The 25,118-nt window shown below is 37.0% G+C and overlaps 1 protein-coding gene across 2 annotated transcripts in view; it reads right to left on the reverse strand.

Annotated features, from left to right (window-relative positions):
• The window catches only part of GJA8 (gap junction protein alpha 8), a 68,422-nt gene that overhangs the window by 28,487 nt on the left and 14,817 nt on the right, over positions 1 to 25,118 (reverse strand). For both annotated transcript variants that reach the window (XM_041754319.1, XM_041754320.1), the window contains exon 2: positions 1,730 to 1,797. The gene's annotated coding sequence lies outside the window, so the exon portion shown is untranslated. The remainder of the gene's footprint in view (positions 1 to 1,729; positions 1,798 to 25,118) is intronic.

The raw sequence follows: 25,118 nt of genomic DNA on the forward strand, positions 1-25,118 counted from the left end.
AAAAAGAAGAGAATACAGCACAAATGTGATGATTGAGAAATGTGGAAGCATTTCCAATCATTACCTGGGTGACTATAACGGTTTTGCCTCCACTAGACAAGCAGCTTTGGGAATTAGGGTTTCTTTACATGATACACTATTTATACAATACACTATCTCTTTAGAATAATCAACATATTTACAATTTCTGTTGCCTTTTTTTCCTTTCTGTATCTCCAACCTACCATCTGGGATAACTTCAGGGTTTTTTTTCTTAGTGCTAGCAGTTATTTTCTTTCAGCAGCTTAAATATGTCATTGCCTCCTGGTTTCTATAACTTCTGTTGGAAAGTCATCTGCCAGTCTTATTTTGTTCCTTTCTGGATAATGTGATTTAATTCCCCTTCCCTTACCCGTGGCCCCAGATGCTCTTACAGATTTTTCTTGGTCATGGTTTTTAGCAGTTTTGCCATAATGTGTCTAGCTATGGGTTGCTTATGTATGTATGCTGCTTGTGTTCACTGAGGTTCCAATATGTGGATTGATGCCTTTAATCAGTTTTGGAAAATTCTCACCTGTTACCTCTCCTAATATTGCTTCTTCCTCATTTCTTCTCTTGCTTCCATCAGGTCTTAAATTACATATCTTTTACACCTTTCACCATGTTCTGTATGTGTCTTATGCTCTTCTATTTCACCCTCTCTTTCCCTCTCGATATTTTCTATTGATCTATTTTTTCCAGTTTACTAACACACTTTTCAGCTGTATCTAATCTCCTTTCAAACCTCTCCATTGAATTCCTAATTTAAATTATTGTATTTATTTCTGTTTTAGAATTCCACCTGATTCTTTAAAAAAATAGATTCCAGTTCTCTGGAGAAAGTTTCTCATCTATATTTTGAACATATTACTCACAACTATTATAGTTTGATAACATCAAGATCTGAATCTCTCATGGGTTCTGCTTCTATTTTCTTTTTTTCCCTTTTGTTTTTGAGAAATTTGGTCTCACTTTTGTTTGAATCTTAGACATTGTGCATAAAACATTTAAGGGATGTTTTGAGACTCTTAATGTTATTTTACTTCAGAGGATATATACTTTTGCTTCTAGCAAGCAATCGGTCTAGGGACAATTTATCTCAATCCAGTCTATAAATGAGCTCATTGAAAACTGAAATTTATTCTTTTTGAGGGGTTGTCTATTTCTAGTTCACATTTACACTTAAAGTATAGCCTTTTAGAGGTCCAAAGTGAAAATCAAGGGTGTTATCAGAGCTATTCCTCTTTGGTGGATGCTGACCTCAATTTTTATAAGGCTGCCAACAGCTCTGCTCAGTTTCCCAGCCTCCCAGAATTTATGAAGCTCAGTTTCCCGGTTCACTATTTATGAATCAACACATGTCTGTAGGAGAAGAGTGAAGCTGAACACTGGACTCCTCTTTCCCATGGCACAGATCTTTGTCTTTAAGCCCTTGCTGCCTTGGTAGTTCACTGAATCTTCCAATTGATGTTTTTCTTTCAAATAGTTTATCTAGATCTTCTGGCTGTTCTTGGAATGAGGGTTGGTCTGTACAAGTTGGTCTGCCACAGCTGAAGGCTCAATGATGTCTATTTCAAAGGTGAATTTTCCAGATAATTCTCTGTTTTGAGCTTGGCAGTAAAAGATTGGTCTGTACAGTACTTGGCTTATTAGTTCATATCATATTAAGAATATAAGTAACAACAACAATAACTTAAAGTTAGTTACTCACGGTAGCATGAGGTTGGTTTGTCATGACCCAGTGGTCAGTCTGCCTCCCACTTCAGGCCCAAGGCAATACTGCAAAGAAAGTGAAGTCAGAATCCTACTACCTCCTTTTCTTCTTCTCAGGAAATTTGTAATCTCCCCATAAAAGTGGAATCTCTACCTGATTTATCCCTGCTACCACAGCACTTATTACAGTATCTTGCATAAGGGTTGTGCATGTGTTGAATGACTGAGTCTGACCTCTTCCTTGCCTTCTGTCACTTAGTAGCTTGAGGAAAATGCTATTATCCAATGCCACAACAGCAGTTTGGGGATCTGCAGACTTGTGTTTTTGCCACTATGTGACACAGAAAAAAATCACTTCTCTCTGGGTCTCAGTTTCCTTATCTACAAAATGAGAGGTTTGGACTAGATGTTTTTAAAGAGTTCTTCTAGCTTAAATTGTAAATATTTATAAATATAGCCATCTTAGCAGCATTTCTATTTTTAAATAATAAATACTGAATTTCTAAGTAATAGGATTTGTGTGGAATGAATTAGGAATAGGGATCCTGTCTTCCCTCTAGGAAATTTGCCTTATCATCATCACTTCTACCTGAAAGGAAAAACAGTTATTGGTGCTTGCAGAGTGTCAGGCACTGTGTAAACTAGTGATTCTCAGCTTTGTCTGGCTACTAGAAACTCCTCTGGAAATATATATACTGCCTAGACCTCATCCCCAGAGTTTTTTTTTTTTTATGACCTAGGTAAAGCTGGAAATCAATATTTTTGAAAAGCTCCCAACATTCTAATTCTAATGTATAAACGGTGTAGAACCACTGTACTTGACACAGTTATGCTTAATGCATCTTCAGTCAGATGAGGTAAGTATTACCAACTCTATACTATGAGTAAGGAAATTGAGGTCCATCCAAGGGAAGCTCTTGGACCATGGTTACACAGTCAGTCAATTGGAATTAAAACTCAGATCTTTCGATTCCAAGTTCAGAGCATTCTCCTCATTCAGCAAATAGTGACTAAACCTGGGACAAATGCCCATTAACTGTCAGTTGCTCTAAGAACTTTCAGGCCTAAGAATTACCCTCTAATGGGAGATATTGTTAGCTCAATTTTAATATGAGAAAGTGGAGATTCAGAGAAATTCAGAGAAATTCAGCAATTCAGCAACTTGCCCAGTTCCAGTTAGATTTGAATCCAGGTCTATCTGTCTCCAAAGTCTGCTTCAACAAGCTGCACTTTAGTGTAGTGGGTTGGAAATATACACTAATTATTATATTATAAGACAGCATACAATTAAGTGTGATACAAAGCACAACCTGGATTTGGGAAGGTTTCCTGAGGGACATAGCAGTCCTTAGTGTCTGACTTCTGAGGGATTTCTTCTCTGCCTTCTCCAGTTGGATATATCTTCCAAAATATTTTGAAGCATGTTATAAAGGGGATGTCAGCGGTTTCCTATAGAATTGGTGAGAAGGATAACCCTTTAATATCCAATTATCAAGTGAGAAAACATCTTCCCCAGCAAATCACAGGATGATCCTGGCATTGGAAGGCAAGATGGCTTCGCCCCAGTTGGGGGTTAACTTTCTGCTTTATAGCCCTGGAAGGAGGCTAGATCCAGCTGGAACAAATACTTTAATTGGCAGTAGTATCCATCTCCTCATCAGGAGCACTGCAGCTATCATTTGGAGACATGCTGCTTGGCCCTGGAAGCCCGGGGCCCTGCCAATACCTTCTATAACCTTCATAACTAGGACCCTACAGGTTCTAGGGCACGATGAGTCTTTACTGAGAGAGCATGCCATGGATGTTTCTTGGCTAGCAGAGCCTAAGGAATTATTTACAAACCCAGGCGCTATATATACATTGTGTATGATCATACTACAGTATAGTGGTTAAGAGCAGAGGCTTTAGAATCAGACAGATCTGGGTTTGAATACTGAATTTGCTGCTTACCACCAAGTTATTTTTACTCTCTGAGCTTCAGTTTTTCTAATTTCAAACTATGAATTGTAATATGTACCCCTTGTGTTGCTCAAAGGAATAAATAATATACTTAAGGTACGTAGGTCAATGCATACACAGCACATAGTAGCTATTTAATCAATATCAATGGTAAGAAAGCATACTCTTCTAAGTTCAGCCTTGGTTCTGGACAATCATTTAATCATGTTTACCTCAGTTTTCCTTCTAATTAATGGGGGAAGGAGATCCATTCATCTCCATTCATCTCCTAATCTTTGCTTAATTAAGATTAGGAAATGCACATGAAGACTTTGAATGAAATGGTCTAAGTATTGAGATAACATATTCCCAGATGTGTTCAGACAATAATTGGTTCACCAGACTAGGAAAGATTTCTAGACTATCAAGTTCAGTCCTCTTTCTATAAGCATTACTTGATTATATTTTAAACCATCTCAGATAAACAAGGATCTTTCCTATTTAAAAAGATTTAGGGATCCCTGGGTGGCGCAGCGGTTTAGCGCCTGCTTTTGGCCCAGGGCGCGATCTTGGAGACCCGGGATCGAGTCCCACGTCGGGCTCCTGGTGCATGGAGCCTGCTTCCCCCTCTGCCTATGTCTCTGCCTCTCTCTCTCTGTGTGTGTGTGACTATCATAAAAAAAAATTATAAGAAAGATAAATCACAAAGCTCCTGTGTTTAACAGCTAAGCAAGCCCTTCCTTAGAACTAATCTAAATCTTTGTGCTAGAGCTCAGATTGATTTCTTCTCATACCTTTGCTAGGTGGGTAAATTCCTCCAGGTTGGGTAAATTTTTCCTGCACACTATGGTATCCCCAGTACTTGGCACATAATAGGCTTTCAGTATTTGTTGAATGAATGAATGAATAGAACCCCAAAATTCTGAAATTGAGCTATAGAACACTAGAGTTTGATGAAAACATAGATGTTGGCTAGCTCATCCTATGTCAAAGACAGGACCGTCTTCTCCATCTTCTTCATAGGGAGTCTTACTGATACTATTTGAATACTTTAGCAACAGGTAACTCACTTCTTTGAGATAGCCTCTTTCATTATTGAACAACTTTGGTTGCTAAAATCAATTTTATTTAGGTAGAGCTAAAAGATTGATTAAACATTTTTTATTGCAGAGTTTTATGTGTCAGGTCTGAGAAGAGCACATGTGGCTTCCACTCACATGTATGTAGCTCCACCCTAACAAGAGGGCCAGTTTAGCCAATTATGCAGGAGAAAAATAAAATCATCTTGTTGAACATACAGCACTGCCTATCATACAAGTCAGGTAGGTAATTTTTAGTTATTGTCCCTCCTAGAAGCAATATATGGACATATTTTTAAATTCACTTTGTACTTTAAGATTAGATTGAAAAACAGATATCCTATCTCTAAGTCCCACTTTCCAGGGACAATTAGGCATTTCTTCTGGTATTTATCTCACTATTTCACAATAGAAGGTAAGAATATAGTTTTCTTAACATTATCCTTTTTCACACACATTTTCCCCCTTTCCTCACAAATTTGATTGTGTATATTACATCTTTCCAGACAACATCTTTGGGGGACTTCCAGATACCAGGAGACTGGCATATTCAAATATGTCTTTTTTTCTGTCTCATGCTCAATCAATAGTTTGCTTGGAAATGCAATTCTAGGTTGGAATCATTTCTCTTCAGAATTTTGAGGACATTGGTCCATTATCCCTTGACATGTAATTACTATTCTGATTTCTGAACTTTATTTATTTTTTAAAAATTTTATTTATTTGTGAGAGACACACAGAGGAAGACAGAGACATGGGCAGAGAGCGAAGCAAACTCCATGCAGGGAGTCCAATGTGGGACTCGATCCTGGGACTTCCAGAATCAGGCCCTAGGCCAAAGGCAGACGCTCAACAGCTGAGCCACTCAGGTGTCACATGATTTCTGAACTTTAAAAAAGTATCTTGCATTTTTCTTTTAAAGCTTTTATTTATTTATTCATGAGACACACACACACACACACACACACACACACACACACACACACAGAGGCAGAGACACAGGCAGAGGGAGAAGCAGGCTCCATCCAGAGAGCCCAATGTGGGACTCAATCCTGGGTCTCCAGGATCAGGCCCTGGGCTGAAGGTGGTGCTAAACCGCTGAGCCAGTGGGGTTGCTCCGCATTTTTCTTTTTTTCTCTTTTATCCAGGGAAATCCAGGAATATTGTCTTTATCACCACCACCCTTAAATTGCACAATGATGTGCTTGATGTAAATCCATTCATTGCATAGATTTTTGGTGGGTCCTTTCAATCTGGAACTTTATGTCCTTCAATTTGGGGAATTTTCTGGTATTACTTCTTTGCTGATTTCCTCCTTCATATTTTTTCTTTCCAAAACTTTTAATTTATCAGGAGTTGGACATCCCCAATTTATCTTCTAATTTTGTCTTCTATTTTTATGTCTGTTTTCTTGTTCTACTTTCTGAGAGATTTCAATTATATCTTTCAATATCTCTATTGAATTATTTTGTTCTTGCTTTTATATTTTAATTTCTAAGAACTTTTTCCTCCTCCTCCTTTTTTTTTTTAAGATTTTATTTATTCATGAGCGACAGAGAGAGAGAGAGGCAGAGACACAGGCAGAGGGAGAAGCAGACTCCATGCAGGGAGCCTGATGTGGGATTCGATCCCGGGACTCCAGGATCACACCCTGGGCTCCAGGATCACACCCTGGGCTGCAGGCAGAGCTAAACTGCTGTGCCACCAGGGCTGCCCCCTCTTTTTGAGTCCCTGCTTTCAAATCATTTGGTTACATATGTAGGAGCAGACTTACTCAACCATAAGGTAATTAAAAAAAATCTTTTTAATATTAAAAAAACTTTTTTATCAATTTACTTAAACTTAAAAAAGTTCACTCATTTCTCCACCACCCACCCCCTGGCAACTACCAACCTGTTCTCTATATCTATAAGCTTGTGGTTGTTTTTCAGATCCCACATGTAAGAGAGATCATAGGTATTTGTCTTTCTCTGTCTGGCTTATTTCACTTAGCAAAATGTCCTCAAGTTCCAACCATATTGTTATAAGTGGCAAGACTTTGTTCTTTCTTTTATGGCTGAATAACATTCCATTGTATACATACCACAATTTATTTATTTATTTATTTATTTACTTACTTATTTACTTATTTACTAACTTATCCATTGACGGACACTTTGGTTATTTATATATCTTGGCTATTATAAACAATGCTGCAATGAACATGGAAGTGCAAATATCTTTTTGAAGATCATTTTAATTAGTTAGATATCTGTGCATTTTCTCTTTGTGATTCTTCCCAGATTTCTTATATTCTAGTATAATATTTCTTTAATTTTTTTCTCATGGCTTTGTTTTTTCAACTTTTTATTCTAGATATCTAATTTCAATACTCACCAAGGCCTTCATTGCCTTCTTTATCTGGGAAAATATGAGGTTAAACAAAGTATTTTAAAAAATGTTTCAAGAGATTTAATCTGTAATCTGAACATATCCAGTTTTCAATGTTCATCAGTGCAATTCCTATGGAAGAAATTGTAGTCAAACTGCTGAAAATAAAAAATAAAGAGAAAATCTGGAAATAAACCCATACTTATATGGTCAATCTGTAAAAAAGGAGGCAATAATATATAATGGGGAAAAGGTGGTCTTTTCAATGAATGGAATTGGGAAAACTGGACAGCTATATTCAAAAAAATGAAACTGGACCACTTTCTTACACCATACAAAAAATGGATTAAAGACCTAAATTTGAGACCAGAAAACATAAAACTCCTAAAATAAAACACAGGCAGTAATAGACATTGGTTTTAGCAACACATTTATGGGCATGTCTCCTCAGGCAAGAGGGAAAAAAAGCAAAAATAAACTATTGGGTCTATACCAAATAAAAAGCCTTTGCATAACAAAGGAAACCATCAACAAAATGGAAAGGCAACCTTCTGAATGGGAAAAGATATTTGTAAATCATATATCCAATAAAAGGTTAATATCCAAAAAATATAAAGAACTTATACAACTCAACACCAGAAAGACAATCTGATTTTAAAATGGGCAAAAAGGACCTGCATAGATATTCTATCAAAGAAGACATATAGGGCAGTCCGGGTGGCTCAGGGGTTTAGCACCGCCTTTGGCCCAGGGCCTGATCCTGGACACCCAGGATCGAGTCCCACATCAGGCTCCCTGCATGGAGCCTGCTTCTCCCTCTGTCTGTGTCTCTGCCTCTCTCTCTGTTTGTCTCTCATGAATAAATAAATGAAATCTTAAAAAAAACCCAAGGAAGATATACAGATGGCCAATAGACACATGAAAAGATGCTCAATGTCATTAATCATCAGGAAAATGCAATGCAATATCACCTAACACCAACCAGAATGGCTAGTATCAAAAAGACAAATAAGTGTTGGCAAGGTTGTGGAGAAAAGGGAACCCTTATGCACTATTGGTGGGAATGTAAATTGATGCAACCACTGTGGAAAGCAGTATGGAGGTTCTTCAAAGAGATTGAAGATAAAAATACCGTTCGATACAGAATTTCACTGGATATTTACCCAAAGCAAATGAAAACACATATTTGAAAAGGTATATGCATCCCTATGTTTATTGCAACACTATTTACACTAACTAAAATATAGAAGCAACCCAAGTGTCCATCAGCAGATGAATGGATAAAGAAGATGTGGCATAGTGGGATACACAATGCACACACACACACACACACACACACACACAAATATTATGCATCCATGAATAAGGATGAAATCTTAAAAAAAAAAAAAAAAAGGATGAAATCTTGCCCTTTGTGACAACATGGATGGATCTAGAGGGTATTATTCTAAGTGAAATAAATTGGACAGAGCAACACAAATACCATATGATTTCACTTATATGTGGAATCTAAAAAACAAAACAAATGAACAAACAAAAACAGATTTTTAAATACAAGTTGTCACCAGAGGGCAGGTGAATGTGGGGATGGACAAACTAGTGAAGAGGATTAACAGGTACAAATTTCCAGTCATAAAGTGAATAAGTCATGGAAATGAAAGGTACAACATAGGAAATATAGTCAATAATATAGTCACACTATATGGTGACAGATGGTGACTACACTTATTGTGGTGAGCATTGAGTCACATAAAGAATTGTTGAATCACTTTGTTGTATACCTAAAACTAATGTAGCATTATATGTCAACTGTATTTTAAGAACCAATTAAAAACTAAAGAAAATAAAGAGGGAAAAACTTAAAAGCAGCCACAGCTGGGAGGGGGCACAACATACTGGGACACACAAAAAATCTATTAGAGCTGACTTCTCACAGGAAATAATGAAGGTGAGAAGGAATGGAATGATATATTTCATAGGTGGAAAAAAAAACAAGTCCTGTCAACTCAGAATTCAATATGTTGTGACAATATCTCTAAACTATGAAGTGGGATAGACATTTTCAGATAAATAGAAGCTAAGAGACTTTGTTGCCAGCAGACCTACATTACAAGAAATGCTAACAAGTAGTTATTAGGCTGAAGGAAGATATCAGATGAAAATTCAGATCTACCAGAATGAAAGCAGAGAGTAAATATGTAGGTAAGTATACAACACTACCTTCGTTTTTCCTCTTAATTTCTTTAAGGGATGAGTGACTGCTTAAAACTGGCAAGAGTATCTTGTAGGGTATATGATATAGGTAGAAGTATAACATATCGCAATAACACAAAAGATGGAAGAGTAGATGGAAGTATAGTTTTGCAAGAGTCTCACATTTCATGTAAAGTGCACAATATTCTCAGCAGATTATGACAAATGAACAAAACCTATGGTAATGTCTAGAGCAAACACTAAGAAAAAAATCTCAAAATACAAGTTAACTGTCAATAGAGGAAATAAAATGGAATACCAGAAAAGTTCAATTAAAAAAAAAAACCCTAAAAAGGCAGGAAAGGAGAAATAGAGGGGGGAAAATCCAGATGGGACAAGTAGAAAAAAAAAGCAAGACGGTAGACTTATACCTAATGATCTCAATAATTACATTAAATAAATATGGACTAAACATTTTACTTAAAAGATAGATTTTCAGAAGGGCATGTATATGATATCCAGAGGAGACAGAGCTTGAATACAAGATCCATATACAGGAAAAGATAAACAGTTAGATAGAGGCAACTTGGTGTGGCTATATTAGTATTAGTAGACTTAAAGTCCAGGAATATTTCCATATTTAAAGAGGGACATTTTGCAATGATAAAAGGGTCAATTCACAAGGAAGACATAACAATTCTTTTTCTTTTTTTAAAGATTTATTTATTTATTCATGCGAGACACAGAGAGAGAGAGGCAGAGACATAGGCAGAGGGAGAAGCAGGATCTTCACAGGAAGCTGGATGTCGGCCTCGATTCCAGGTCCTGGGATCATGCCCTGAGCTGAAGGCAGACGCTAAACCCCTGAGCCACCCAGGCATCCCAAGACATAACAATTCTAAATATAAATGCATCTAATAACAGAAGCAAAACGTGACAGAACTATAGGGAAAAATAGACGAATATCTAAGTATAGTGGGAGATTTTAATAACTTTCTCTAATTTATAGAACAAGTAAATTAAAAAGTTAGTAAGGATAAAAAGTTTTGAACTACACAATCAACAACTTTACTTAACTGACATTTATAGAACATTCTACCCTGTAATAGCAGAATAAACATTTGAGTGCTCAGCAAACATTCCCCAAGTTGGACCATAGGCTGGGGCATAAAATAACTGACAGTGCTTTCAGAAGATTAATATCTTACAGAATATATTTGACTATAGTAAAATTAAATTAGAAATTTGTAACAATAAGGTATCTAGAAAAATCCTCCAATACTTAGAAATATAACAACACATGCATAAGTAGCCCATGTCTTAAAGAAAAAATCATAAGAGAAATTGGAAAATGAAACAAAAATATCAGTATACTTCTGAAGAAATAACTTTTTAAATGGAAATTTATTTTATTACTTAAAGTCAATTAGCCAACATATAGTACATCATTAGTTTCAGATGTAGTGTTCAACAATTTATCACTTGCAAGGCTTCTCTGGGTAGCTCAGTCAGTTAAGTACCTGCCTAAGGCTTGGGCTGCCTGCTCCATGGGGAGTCTGCTTTTCCTCCCTCCCCTGCTGCTCTCCCTGCTTGTACACTCTCTCTTTCTCTCTCAGATCAATAAATAAAATCTTAAAAAATGTATTTTATCCGTTTCGTATAACACCCAGTGTTCATCACATCACTCCTTAATGCCCATCACCCAACTAACCCATACCCTAACCACTTCCCCTCTAGCAACCCTCAGTTTGTTTCCTATAGTTAATTTTCTCATGGTTTTTCTCCTTGATGACTTCCCATTCACTTCTTCCTCCCTTACCCTATGATCCTCCATGCTATTTCTTATAAACCATATAATTGTCTTTCTTTGATTGACTTATTTTGCTCAGCATAATACGCCCCAGTTCCATCCACAACAATATAAATGGTGAGTATTCGTTCTTTCTAATGCTGAGTAATATTCCATTATATATACATTGTATATTACCTTATGCATACACACACACACACACACACACACACACATATATATATATGTATATATTACATCTTTATCCATTCATCTGTCTGTGGACATCTTGGTTCTTTCCATAGTTTGGCTGTTGTGGACATTGCTGCCGTGAACACTGGGGTGCAGGTGCCCCACTGGATCACTACATTTGTATCTTTGGGGTAAATACCCAGTAGTGCAATTGCTGGATTGTAGGGTAGCTTTATTTTTAACTTCTTAAGGAAGTTAAAAGGAAGCCACTTTTCCAGAGTGGCTGCACCAGTTTGCATTCCCACAAACAGTGTATGAGAGTTCTCCTGTCTCTGCATCTTCACCAACATTTGTTGTCTTTGTCTTGTTAATTTTAGCCATTCTGACTCTGTATGAGGTGGTATCTCATTTTGGTTTTGATTTGTGTTTCCCTGATGGCAAGTGATGTGGAGCATTTTTTCATGTGTCTGTTGGCCATTTGTATGTCTTTGGAGAAATGTCTGTTTATGTTTTCTGCCTATTTCTTGACTGGTTTGTTTCTTGGGTGTTGAATTTGATAAGTTCTTCAGAGATTTTGGATACTAGCTCTTTATCTGATAAGACATTTGTACATATCTTCTCTCATTCTGTGGGTTGCCTTTTATTTTTGTTGACTTTTTCCTTTGCTGTGCAAAAGCTTTTTATCTTGATAAAGTCCCAATAGTTCATTTTGCTTTTGTTTCCCTTGCCTTTGGGGATATATCTAAGAAGTTGCTGTGGCCGAGGTCAAAGAGATAGCTACCTGCATTCTTCTCCAGGATTTTGATGGATTTCTGTCTCACATTTAGATTTTTCATCCATCTTAAGTTTATCTTTGTGTATGGTGTAAGAAAAGGTCCAGTTATATTCTGCATGTGGCTGTCCAATTTTCCCAACACCATTTGTTGAAGATACTGTCTTTTTTCCCATTGGATATTCTTTCCTACCTTGTTGAAGATGAGTTGACCATAGATTTGAGGGTCCATTTCTGGGTTCTCTATTATGTTCTATCAATCTATGTGTCTGTTTTTGTGCCAGTACCATACTGTCTTGATGATTACAGCTTTGTAATATAGCTTGAAGTCAGGCATTGTGATGCCACCAGCTTTGGTTTTCTTTTTCAAAATTCCTCTGGCTATTCAGTGTTTTCTGATTCCATACAAATTTTAGGATTATTTATTCCAGCTCTGTGAAAAAATTTGGTGGTATAGAGATTGCATTGAATGTGGAAATTGCTCTGGATAACATAGGCATTTTCACAATATTTATTCCTCCAATCCATGAGCATGGAATGTTTTTCCATTTCTTTGTGTCTTCCTGACTTTCTTTCATAAGTCTTCTGTAGTTTTTAAAAATGCAGATCCTTTACTACTTCTTTGATTCAGCTTATTCCTAGGTATATTATTGTTTTTGGTGCAGTTATAAATGGTATTGATTCCTTAATTTCTCTTTCTTCTATCTCAGTGTATAGAAATGCAACTGATTTTTGTGCACTGATTTTATATTCTGCCACTTTGCTGAATTCCTGTATGAGTTCTAGCAATTTTGGGGTGGAGTCTTTTGGGCTTTCCACATAGAGAACCACATTATCTTCAAAGAGTAAGAGTTTAACTTCTTCTTTGCCAATTTTAGAGCCTTTTACTTTTTTTTTTTGTTGTCTGATTGCTGAGGCTAAGTCTTCTAGTACTATGTTGAACAGTGGTGAAAGTGGACATCCTGTAGTGTTCCTGACCTTAGGGGAAAAGCTCTGTTTTTCCCCACTGAGAATGATGTTCACTGTGGGCTTTTCATAGATGGTTTTTATGATATTGAGGTATGTTACCTCTATCCCTACACTATGGAGAGTTTTAACCAAGAAAGGAGCTGTATTTTATCAAATACTTTTTCTGCATCGATTGAGAGTATCATCTGGTTCTTGTTCTTTTATTAATGTAGTGTATCACATTTATTGATTTGTGGATGTTGAACCATCCTTGTAGTTCAGGAATAAATCCCAGTTGGTTGTGGTGAATAATCCTTTAATGTACTGTTGGATCCTATTGGCTAGTATCTTGGTGAGAATTTTGGCAGCCATGTTCATCAAGGGTAGTGGTCTGTAATTCTCCTTTGTGATGGGATCTTTGTTTGGTTTTGGGATCAAAGTAATGCTGGCCTCATAGAAAGAGTTTGGAAGTTTTCCTTCCATTTCTATCCTTTGAAACTTCTTTAGTAGAATAGGTATTATTTCTTCTTTAAATGTTTGGTAGAATTCCCCTGAGAAGTTATCTGGCACTGGACTCTTGTTTGTTGGGAGATTTTTGATTACTGCTTCAATTTCCTTGCTGGTTATGGGTCTGTTCAGATTTTCTATTTCTTCTTGTTTCAGTTTTGGTAGTTTATAAGTTTCCAAGAATGTATCCATTTCTTCCAGATTGCCTTATTTGTTGGCATATAGTTGCTTATAATAAGTTTTTAAAAAAGATTTTATTTATTTATTCATGAGAGGCAGAAACACAGGCAGAGGGAAAAGCAAGCTCCATGCAGGGAGCCTGATGTGGGACTTGATCCTGGGACTCCAAGATAATACCCTGGACCAAAGGCAGGCACTAAACTATTGAGCCACCCAGGGATCTCCCTTATAACAAGTTTTAAAAATTGTTTGTATTTCTTTGGTGTTGGTTATGATCTCTCCCCTTTTATTCATGATTTTATTTATTTGTGTCCTCTTTTCTTTTTGATAAGTCTGGCTAGGTGTTTATTGATCTTATGAATTCTTTCAAAGAATCAACTTCTAGTTTCATTGATCTGTTCTACTGTTCTTCTGGTTTTATTTCATTGATTTATGCTCTAATTTTTATTATTTCTCTTTTCCTACTGGGTTTAGGTTTTATTTACTGTTCTTTCTCCAGCTCTTTTAGGTGTAAATTTATCTTGTGTTTTTGAGACTTCTAATTTTTTGAGAAAGGCTTGTACTGCCATGTACTTCCCTCTTAACAGCTTTTGCTGTATCCTAAAGGTTTAGAAGAGTTGTGTTTTAATTTTAATTTGTCTTCATGAATTAAAAAAAAACTTCTTTAATTTCCTGGCTGACCCATTCCTTCTTTAGTAGGATGGTCTTTAACCTCCAAGTGTTTGAGTTCATTCCAAATTTCCTCTTGTGATTGAATTCAAGTTTCAAAGTATTGTGGCCTGAAAATATGCAAGGAATAATCCCAATCTTTTGGTGTCAGTTGAGACCTGATTTGTTGCCTAGTATGTGATCTATTTTGGAGAATGTTCCATGTGCACTTGAGAAGAATGTATTCTGTTGCTGTAGGATGGGCTGCTCTAAATATATCTGTGAAGTTCATCTGGTCCAGTGTGTTATTCAAAGCTCTTGTTTCTTTGTTGGTCTTCTGCTTAGATGATCTGTTTATTGCAGTGAGTGGGGTGTTGAAGTCCCCTACTATGATTGTATTATTATCAATGTGTTTCTTTAATTTTTTTATTAATTGGTTTATATAATTGGCCACTCCCAAGTAAGGAGCATAAATATTTATAATTGTTAGATCTTCTTGTTAGATAGACCCTTAAAGTATGATATAGTGTCCCTCTTCATTCCTTACTACAGTCTTTGGTTTAAAACCTAATTTGTCCAATATAAGGATTGTTATGCCAGCTTTCTTTTGATGATGTCCATTGGCATAATAAATGGATCTCCATCCCTTTGCTTTCAATCTGCAGCTGTTTTTAGTTCTCAAATGAGTCTCTTGTAGACAGCACATGGATGGGTCTTGCTTTTTTAACCAATCTGTTACCCTATATCTTTTGATTAGAGCATTTAGCCCATTTACATTCAGGCTAACTATTGAAAGATATGAATTTAGTGCCACTGTATTACCTGCACAGTCCCTGTTTCTGTAGATTGTCTCTGTTTCTTTCTGGTCTATGTTACTTTCGGTCTCTCATCGCTTATAGGATATCCTTTAATATTTCTTGCAAGGCTGGTTTAGTGGTCACAAATTCTAGTTTTTGTTTGTTCAGGCAGCTTTTTATCTCTCCTTCCATTCTGAATGACAGCCTTGCTGGATAAAGTATTCTTAGCTACATGTTTTTCTCATTTGGTACACTAAATATATCATGCCAGCCCTTTTGGGCCTGCCAGGTCTCTGTGGACAGGTCTACTGCCAGCCTGATGTTTCTACCTCTCTAGGTTAAGGAGTTCTTTTCTTGAGCTGCTTTCAGGATTTTCTCTTTATCTCTGAAATTTGCAAGCTTCACTATTATATGTTTAGTATTATATATTATCAATTTTTATTGATTTTGAGAGGGGTCCTCTTTACCTCTTGGACTTGAATGTCTTTCCTTCTCCAGATGAGGAAGTTCTCAGCTATGATTTGCTCAAATATACCTTCTGTTCCTCTCTCTCTTCTTTCTCAGGGACCCCACTAATTCTAATATTGTTTCACTGATTTCTTGAAGCCTCCTTTCATGGTCCATTAGTTGTTTTCTCTCTTTTCTTCAGCTTCTTTCCATTCTATCAACTTGTCTTCTGTATTACTCTCTCTTCTGCCTCTTTTACCCTAATTGTTAGGTCATCCAATTTTGAGTGCATCTCAGTTAAAGCATTTTTAATTTCAGCCTGGTTAGATTTTGTTTCTGTACTAAGAGATTCTCTAGTGTCTTTTATGCTTTTTTCAAGGCCAGCTAGTAACTTTATAATCGTTATCCTGAATTCCAGCTCTGACATTTTACTTATATCCATACCAATTAGATCTGTGGCAGAGAGTATTATCTCTGGTTATTTCTTTTGTTGTAAATTCCTCCTTCTAGTCATTTTGCCCAGAGAAGAATAGATGAATGAGAGAACAAAATAACCATGACCCAAGCAAAATACACACTAGACAATTTTGAAGAGACCAGAAACTAAAAAAGGAAAGAAAAAAAAAAAAAAGAAAGAAAGGGGCAGGGAGAGAGAATATAATCTCTCAGGTGGACAAAGCAGGGTGATCCACTTGGTCCTTGATGTATTTTGGTCTGTTTATTAGAAGACACTAAATCCCCAGATTGTGAAGAAGTAAAACTTACATATACACAAAAATAAAAAGGAATACAGCAAAAGGAAGTCAAGAAAGAAGAATATATCTATAAAATGTAAATGTAAAAAAATGAAAGTTAAAAAAATACTTAAAAGCAAAGAGTTGATAAAAATAAGAAACTAATTGAAAAGGAAAGAAATAAAAAAAAGAAAAGGAAAAAATTTGAAAGATAAATGAACCATGAGAAAAACCCCTCAAATTCTATATACTATTTTCCTCTAGCCCTGGAATTTTGCAGTCCTGTGTGCTCTGTAAACTTGGTATTCACCTCTTGTTTTAGCTGGTCTTCTTGGGGAAGGGTCTGATGTGCTGATTCTTTGCCTGGGTGGAGTTGCATTGCCCTTGCCAGAGCGCCAGGTTCCATGTAAGCTGTTACTGGTTGCTCTATGTTTTCTTTTGTTCTCTGAAAGCCTCCTGTGCCTCCTTAGAGGATGAAAATAAAAAAATGGCTTCACCTTGACCCCCCCAGCCCCAGAGCTAAAAGAGCATGGTCCCTCTCTTCAGTAAACCTTTAGGGAAAAACAGTCTTCACTTTTGTGTGTGCCAAACTCTGCAGACTCCTGTGGTGTGGGACCCCATTGATCTTCCTGAGGGAAGGTGGAGGGCCGCTGTGTTTCTGCTCTTTGCAGGACCCCTGCAGGGAGAGTGGTTGCCCAATCATGCTGCAGTTCCCAGTTTATGGTGATTGGAGCTGAGAGCTCCCTCCTGGGCCCACTAACCATAATGGTTTCCCCTGCTGAATGCTTGGGAATGCTGCCTACTCAGGCATCCCATTTTTTCTATGACCCCGGGATCCTGAGACCACGCTGTCCTACCTAGGATTCTGCTCCACTTTACTACTTGAGCATCTTTCAGGAAGGGACTTCTTTTACTGGAGCAGACTTCTAAAAATTCCGATTTTGTGCTCCACTGCTATCACTTTCTGATAGCTGGCTTATAGAGGCTCCCTCCCACTGCAGTTTATCTTCTGATATATCCCCTCAGATTCACTTCTCCACACCCCCTATTTTGCAAAAAGTGGCTGCTTTTCTATTTGTTGAATTCCAGCAATTCTTTTCTTACATCTCTGGTTGAATTCATAGGTGTTCAGAATGATTTGATAATTATCTAGCGAAATTCAAGGGACCAGATGAAACAGGGTCCCATGTTCTTCTGCTGTCTTGCCCTTCCTCCTAAAGAAATACTTGAAGGCACATTTAAAGCTTTTTTCTTTTTTTCAGAAAAGTAAAAATGTTTAAAATCAATGATCTACATTTCACCTTAAGAAGCTATATTTGAAAAAAAAAAAAAAAAAAAAAAAGAAGCTATATTTGAAAATGTTCAATACTCATTCATGATTAAAATGCTCACCAGAGAAGGGATAGAGCCTCCTCAATTTGATAATGAACATCTATGAAAAATTCTATAGCTAACATCATACTTAATAGTATAATATTGAGTGCTTATCTCCTAAGATCAGAACAAGTGTTCTCACTACTTCTACTCAGTATTGTATGGAAGACCCTAACCAGTACAATATGGAAAGCAAAAGAAACAAATGAAATAAAGTTTGAGAAAGATGAAGTAAAATTGTCTTTTTTTTTTTTTTCAGATGGCATGACGGTGTATTCAGGAAATGCTGAGGAACATAAATTCTCCCCCACCCGAAATTGTACTGGAACCACCAAGTGCATTTAAAAAAATCAGGTGATATAAAGTCATTGTACAAAGATTGATCATATTTGTTTATACTAGCAGTAAAAAATTGGACAATTAAATGCAAAAATATTACAATAATATCAAAAACAAAATGCTTGGGAATAAATTTAGTAGAAGTGCAAAATGTCAACACTGAGCACAAAACATTGTTGGGAGGAATTAAGGAAATCATAAACAAGAGGAGAGATATATTGTGGTTACAGATTGGAAGAATCAATGTGGGAAAAGTGCCCATTCTCTACAAATTGATCTATAGATTTAGTACAATCTCAATCACATCCTAGTGGATTCTTAAAAATATAAATTGACATGTTGATTCTTAAATTTATGTAGAAATGCAAAGGACTTGAATAGTCAAAACAATCTGGAAAAAGAATAAATTAGGAGAATTCCCATTACTTGATTACATGAATACTTTATAGTAATTAATATTTTATAATATAGTAATTTCTATGAAGCATACAAATTAGATAAATAAAACAGAATAGAGTACAGAAAAGAGATTCACACATGTATGGTAAATTGATTTTTGACCAATTATCAAGTTAGTTCAGTAGAGGAAGGGATAATCTTTACCCAAATAGTGATACAACAGCAGGATAAATGTATTTTTTAAATTAATCTTTACCCTTACATCATACTATATACAAAATTAATTTGAGATGGATCATAGTTCTAAACATAAAAGGTAAAACTATAATAGTTCTAGAGGAAAACAGGAGAATATTTTTGTGACCTTGGCATCACAAGATATTTCTTAGGTCACAAAAAGCACTAATCAAAGAGAAAAAATATTGACAAATTAGATTTATCAAAATTCAAAGCTTCTGCTCATTAAAAGACATCATTAAAATAAAAAGACCAGGCATAGTCTAGGAAAAAAATATTTGTAAAACTTATATCTGACAAAGAACTTCTTTCTGATATATGTGAAGAATTCTTACAGATCAATTGTGAGAAGATAATCCAGCAAATAGAATGGGCAAAAGGCTTGCATAAACACTTCACAAAAGAAGATATATATGTGGCTAATATGCACATGAAAATGTGTTCAACATCACTAGTCATTAGGAAAATGCAAATTAAAACCACAATGAAATAACACTATGTACATATCCACCAGAATAATTACAATCAGGGGCACCTGGCTGTCTCAGTCAGCAGAACATGTGACTCGATCTTGGGGTTGTAAATTTGAGCCCCACGTATGGTGTAGAGATTACTTAAAAATAAAATCTTTTAAAAATGTCTATAATGAAAAAGGGAAATTGGAACTTGCATACATTGGTGGTCAAATTTGCAGCAGTGTTTGGAAGTCCTTAAAAAAGTTAAACATGAACACTGGGGTGCATGTATCCGTTTGAATCAGTGTTTTTATATCTTTGGGTAAATATCTACTAGTGCAATTGCTCGATCATAGGGTGGTTCTATTTTTAACTTTTTGAGGAACCTCCATATTGTTTTCCAGAATGGCTGCACCAGCTTGCAGTCCCACCAACAGTATGAGAGGGTTCCCCTTTCTCCACATCCTTGCCAACACCTGTTGTTTTCTGTGTTGTTAATTTTAGCCATTCTGACAAGTGTGAGGTGGTATCTCATTGTGGTTTTGATTTGTATTTCCCTAATAATGAGTGATGTGGAGTATCTTTTCATGTGTCTGTTCACCATGTATATGACTTCTTTGGAAAAATGTCTATTCATGTCTTCTGCCCATTATTAAACTAGATTATGGTTTTTTGGGTGTTCAGCTTTATAAGTTCTTTATATATTTTGGATACTAATCCTTTATCAGATATGTCATTTGCAAATATCTTCTCCCATTCTGTAGGTTGAGGCTCATGGAGGAACAACAAATATTGTTAAAATGTCTCTGCTACCCAAAGCAATCTACACATTCAAAGCAATCCCTATTAAAATATCATCAACATTTTTCACAGAGTTGAAATAAACAATCCTAAAATTTGTATGGAACCAGAAAAGATCCCTTTTAGTTTTGTTGATTGTTTCTTTCACTGAGAGGAAACCTTTTATTTTGATGAAGTCTCAACAGTTTATTTTTGCTTTTGTTTCCCGTGCCTCAGGAGACATTTCTAGTACAAAATTGCTACAGTTGAGGTCAAAGAGTTACTGCCTGTATTTTCTTCCAGGATTTTAATGGTTTCCTGTCTCACATATACGTCTTTCATCTATTTTGAATTTATTTTTGTGTATGGTGTAAGAAAGTGGTCCACTTTCATTCTTTTGCATATGGCTGTCCAGTTTTTCCAACACCATTTGTTGAAGGGATGGTCTTTTTTTCCATCAGATATTTTTTTTTTCTGCTTTGTCAAAGATTAGTTGGCCATTTAGTTGTGGGTCCTTTCTGGGTTTTCTATTCTATTCCATTGATTTATGTCTGTTTTTGTGCCTGTACCACACAGTCTTGATCACTGTAGTTTTGCAATGTAACTTGAAGTCCAGAATTATGATACCTATAGCTTTGCTTTGCTTTTTCAAGATGGCTTTGCTTATTTGAGGTCTTTTGTGGTTCCATACAAATTTTATGATTGTTTATTCTAGTTCTGTGAAAAACGCTGGTGGTATTTTGATAGGGATTACATCATCAACAATAGCCAAATTATGGAAAGAGTCCAATCGACTAATGAACAGATAAAGAAGATGTGAGATGTGTATATATATATATATATACACACACACATACATACATATATATATATATGAATAGCTCAGCCATAAAAAAGAATGAAATCTTGCCATTTGCGGTGACATGGATGGAGCTAGAGAGTATTATGCTAAGTGAAGTAAGTCAGTCAGAGAAAGACAAATACCATATGACTTTACTCATATGTGGAATTTAAGAAACAAAACAGATGAACATATGGGGGGAAAAAGAGAGGCAAACCAGGAAACAGACTCTTAACTACAGAGAACAAACTGAGGGTTGCCAGAGGGGAGGTGGGTGAGGGATGGTCTAAGTAGGTGATGGGTATTAAGGAGGGCCCTTGTGATGAGCAATAGGTGCTATATGTAAGTGATAAATCACTATATCTTTGCACCTGAAACTAAAGTTACACTGTATGTTAACTAACTGGAATTTTAAAACTTGAAGATAAACTGTTAAATATGAACCTATTCTATAATCCAGCAATTTATCTCTTAGATGCTAACCCAAAAGAAATAAAAACATGTTGGCAAAAAAGACTTGTGTAAGGATATTCACAGCAGCTTTATTAGTTAAAGCCAAAAATTGTAAATAACCCGAGTCTATCGACAGGAGAATGCATAATCAAATCATGGTATGTCCATACAATGGAATTCTATTCAGCGATAAAAAGGAATGAACTATGGATACACACAATATACACAAATTCCAAAAGAATTATCCTAAGTTAAAGAAGCCAGGCACAAAGGACTATGACTGTACAATTTTTTTTATATGAAAACCTAAAAAAATGGCAAAATTACAGTGACGAGAACGAGACCCATGACTGTCAGAGGACAGGGAATGTAGGGAGGGGATTGACTGTAAAGAAGCTGGAAGAACTTTTTTGCATGATTGAAATGTTCTATATCTCGATTGTAGTGGTGATTACATGGCTATATACCCCTGTGGAAATTTAGCAAAGTGTATGCTTTTAATGGGTGAACTTTATTGTGTGTTAGTTATGCCTCACTAAAATAAAGGTGATTTGAAAACACAACCTTATGGGGGCACCTGGGTGATGTAGTTGGTTAAGCATCCAACTCTTGCTCAGCTCCAGTTGTGATCTCAGAGTCATGATCTCAGTGTTGTATGGGTTCTGTGCTCAGTACAGAGTCCTCTTAAGTTTCTCTTGCTCTTTCCCTCCACCCTTCCACCACCTTTAAAATAATACACAAATAAATCTTTTTAAGAAAACACAACCTTATGAACATAGGCATTATTATCTCTATTTTATGGATGGAAAGGGTGAGATCAGAGAGGTAATATTAACTTGCCTAAGTTCATACAGCAAGTAAGTGGCAAAGCCAGAGTTTGAACTTCCACATCTTTGATGGCAAAGACTATGTTCTTTATGTTACACAAAGAACTTAAAAATGAATATGTGTGTGTTTATTTATACAGGTAGGCATCTTCTGTTCCTTCAATTAGCATGGAAGTGCTTTAAGGCAAGGACTCTCATATATACTTCCCTTCTTGTTCCAGCTTGTAGGATTGCTCTAGAACAGGGTCAAGCAGTGTATAGACCTGAGCTTTCCCAGCACTCCTTGACCTTGAATTGATTACAGGCGGTATTGGTTCCCCTCATCCTACAGGCATCTGGAGTCCCTGGGCTAGTTGCCCTGGCTAAGATCATCTCCATGTGTTACTCCAGGGTGCCAATAAGAAAATATTCTTATTTTCTATTCCATGAAGAAGATTAGGAGCATTGATTTACACAGGAAGTGCTGCTGGAATTCAAAAGTGAGAAAGGGTGACTCTGATTGAGATGCTCTGGTCAAGGACCCAAGGGGAAGAATTTGCTAATCAGAGAGGAAGGGAAGGGAGTGTGTGGATGGGGAAGAGAAGAATGGGTTGGAGTGGGATTGGGCTTGACACATGTTTGGAGACAGTGAGCAGAGCCCCCAGGCTGCTGCTGGAATTTTGGAGATGGACTGGAGAGGAAGAGGAATGCTTTTCTGGTGAGGGCCTGGCCTCGGGGCTAAGGAGTAGGAATGCAGTTCAGAGCTCTGTAGTACAAAGCTCCCTGTTCAGATGTCACATAAGCTTTAAGGTGTGTTTAGGGAGGCTGGGGGTAGGGAAGTTAAAGTGTGTGTGTTTAAGAATAACATGTTGTTCCCGGATTTGCGGCTGAGGGTCCTGCTTGAGGCTGGGAAGGGCCAGCCCCTCAACCTGGAGCCACTGGTAAAGTCTGGCTTTCCTTTTCACACAGCATTTGTTCCCAGCCCCTGGCTGTCTCCCCCGGGAGGACATCCGTGGGGACGGTTCCTGTTTCCCTGCCTTTGCTGGCTATTGCCTTCCTGAATGTGATATGATTGTTTCACTGGGCACAGTGCAAAGATGCCAGTGGAGAACGGAACTATCTCATGCCTCAACAATTTTTTAAGGCAAAAAAGAAAAGGCTATTGAACTTGGGACCCCTGGACCTGAAGTCCTCTCTTCCTGGTGTGGAAGCGGGGGACATTGTACAGGATCTATCAGTCAGTCATATGGGCCAGATAGCCAACATGGGAACGATTTGACTCTCATCCATCAGCTAAGCAGTGACAATAGCACTAAATTCCGTCTTGCTCTCAAACTGCTATATTTATGCTGTTCCCCTGGGGAATCTTGGGGCATGGAAATGGAGGGCTTTATCCTCGGCCTGCTCCCCCTTCTCTCCTTCTACATCTTTGGCCTCTTTTAATATTCTTTCATTCATTCACTCATTATTCACTTGTTCAACAAATATTTTTTGAGTATCTATTATGTGCTAGAGACTGTGCTATATAATGAAAATATAGCAGTGCTTAAGAGAAATCCCCATCCTTGATGTTACGCACTTACCGTCTGCTGGAAAAGATTGTCCACTGAATGCAGGCATTCAGACAGAAAGAAAATACAGAACAAAAGAAATGCTCTTTGAAGCTTGGGCTGTGTCTAATTTATTCTTGACCATCTTGAAACACACTACAATGCATGGCGCATAATAGGCGCACTGTGATTATTTGCTGACTTAATAATGACACAATGAGTGAGAAGTTACATAACATAATATAAAAAGAACATAGGCTCTGGAGTTCCATAGGCCTGAATTTGATTTCCAGCTTGACCACTTCTTGGCTGGTATGATCTTAGGTAAGTTGTATAACCCCTCTAGGTCTCAGTTTCCTCATTTGAAAAATAATATTAATAATACCTATTTCATGGAAATTTGGTAAGGATTAATGATAAGTATTAAAGAATGTGTAAAGTGTAAGTATGTAAAGTACCTAGCACATAGTGAACAACAAAGAGCTTATATAATTTTTGGTGTCATCAATAATGAATAATAATGATTAAATGATTAATAGAGAAAAAAGATATTATAGTATGAAGAAAGGTATAGCTACAGAGGGCAGAGGCCCTCATAGAGATGAGAAGTCACTGAGCTGTGTCTTAAAGGCCACCCACAGGTGGATAAATGTATAGGGGGGCATGAAACAGTGGAAAGGGTGCAAGCAACAGAGAGGCACTGGGCAAAATCATGGTGCATGTCTGGGACTCAGCAGAGGAGAGAGCCTGGAAGAAGTGGAGAGATGGACTAGCCAAGAGGGCTCCTTCAGGATTTAATTATGGCTCAGTGGAGTCTTCTTAAGTTGAGGTAGTCATGTGCTAAGTGGCGGTCTGGTATCATCAATCTGGGGCAGTGTATAGGGTCTCTAGGCAGGGAGGCAGGGAGGCAGATGGAAGAGCTAGGAGATTATACAATCATCCAAGTGGCATGGGGCCTAGATTCAGGGGGAAGCAGGAGAATAAAAGGGAAAGTGTAGATGTGCCACACTTTGAGATGGAAGAATCAGCAGGACCAGCTTTGAAGAAGCTTGACCAGCTTCACAGAGTCAGGAGGTAAAAAAGATCAACTCCTCTCTACCACCACCACCAAAAAAAACTGCTCCTCTAGTGGCTCTGCTTCACTGTCTTAATAATTTTTAAGTGCATTGTTGAGTATACTCCTATGTTATGCAACTGATCTCCAGAACTTTCTCATCTTGCAAAACTGAAACTCTATACCCATTAAGCAACTCCTCATTTTCCCCTCACCCAGTCCTAGAAATCATCATTCTAACTTTCTGTTTGTGTAAGATAACCTTCCATCCCCACCTTTTTTACAACTTGAACATGAGCATTCATGTTGAAGGGGCCTCTAGAATGAGACATGAAGACTTTACCTTACTCCCTGGGCTAGTCTTTGGTATATTCATGCAGGAAATTGTGTATACCTTTATCAGGGTCCAGATGCATTTGGACTAACCCTTTGGTTCTCCCAGCAAGATGCCAGGCTCCCTGACAACACATGAAGGAGTATGACCATGATCCCTGAGCTCCAGCTT

Source organism: Vulpes lagopus, chromosome 5 (assembly GCF_018345385.1).
Source record: "Vulpes lagopus strain Blue_001 chromosome 5, ASM1834538v1, whole genome shotgun sequence".
Lineage (NCBI taxonomy): Eukaryota > Metazoa > Chordata > Mammalia > Carnivora > Canidae > Vulpes > Vulpes lagopus.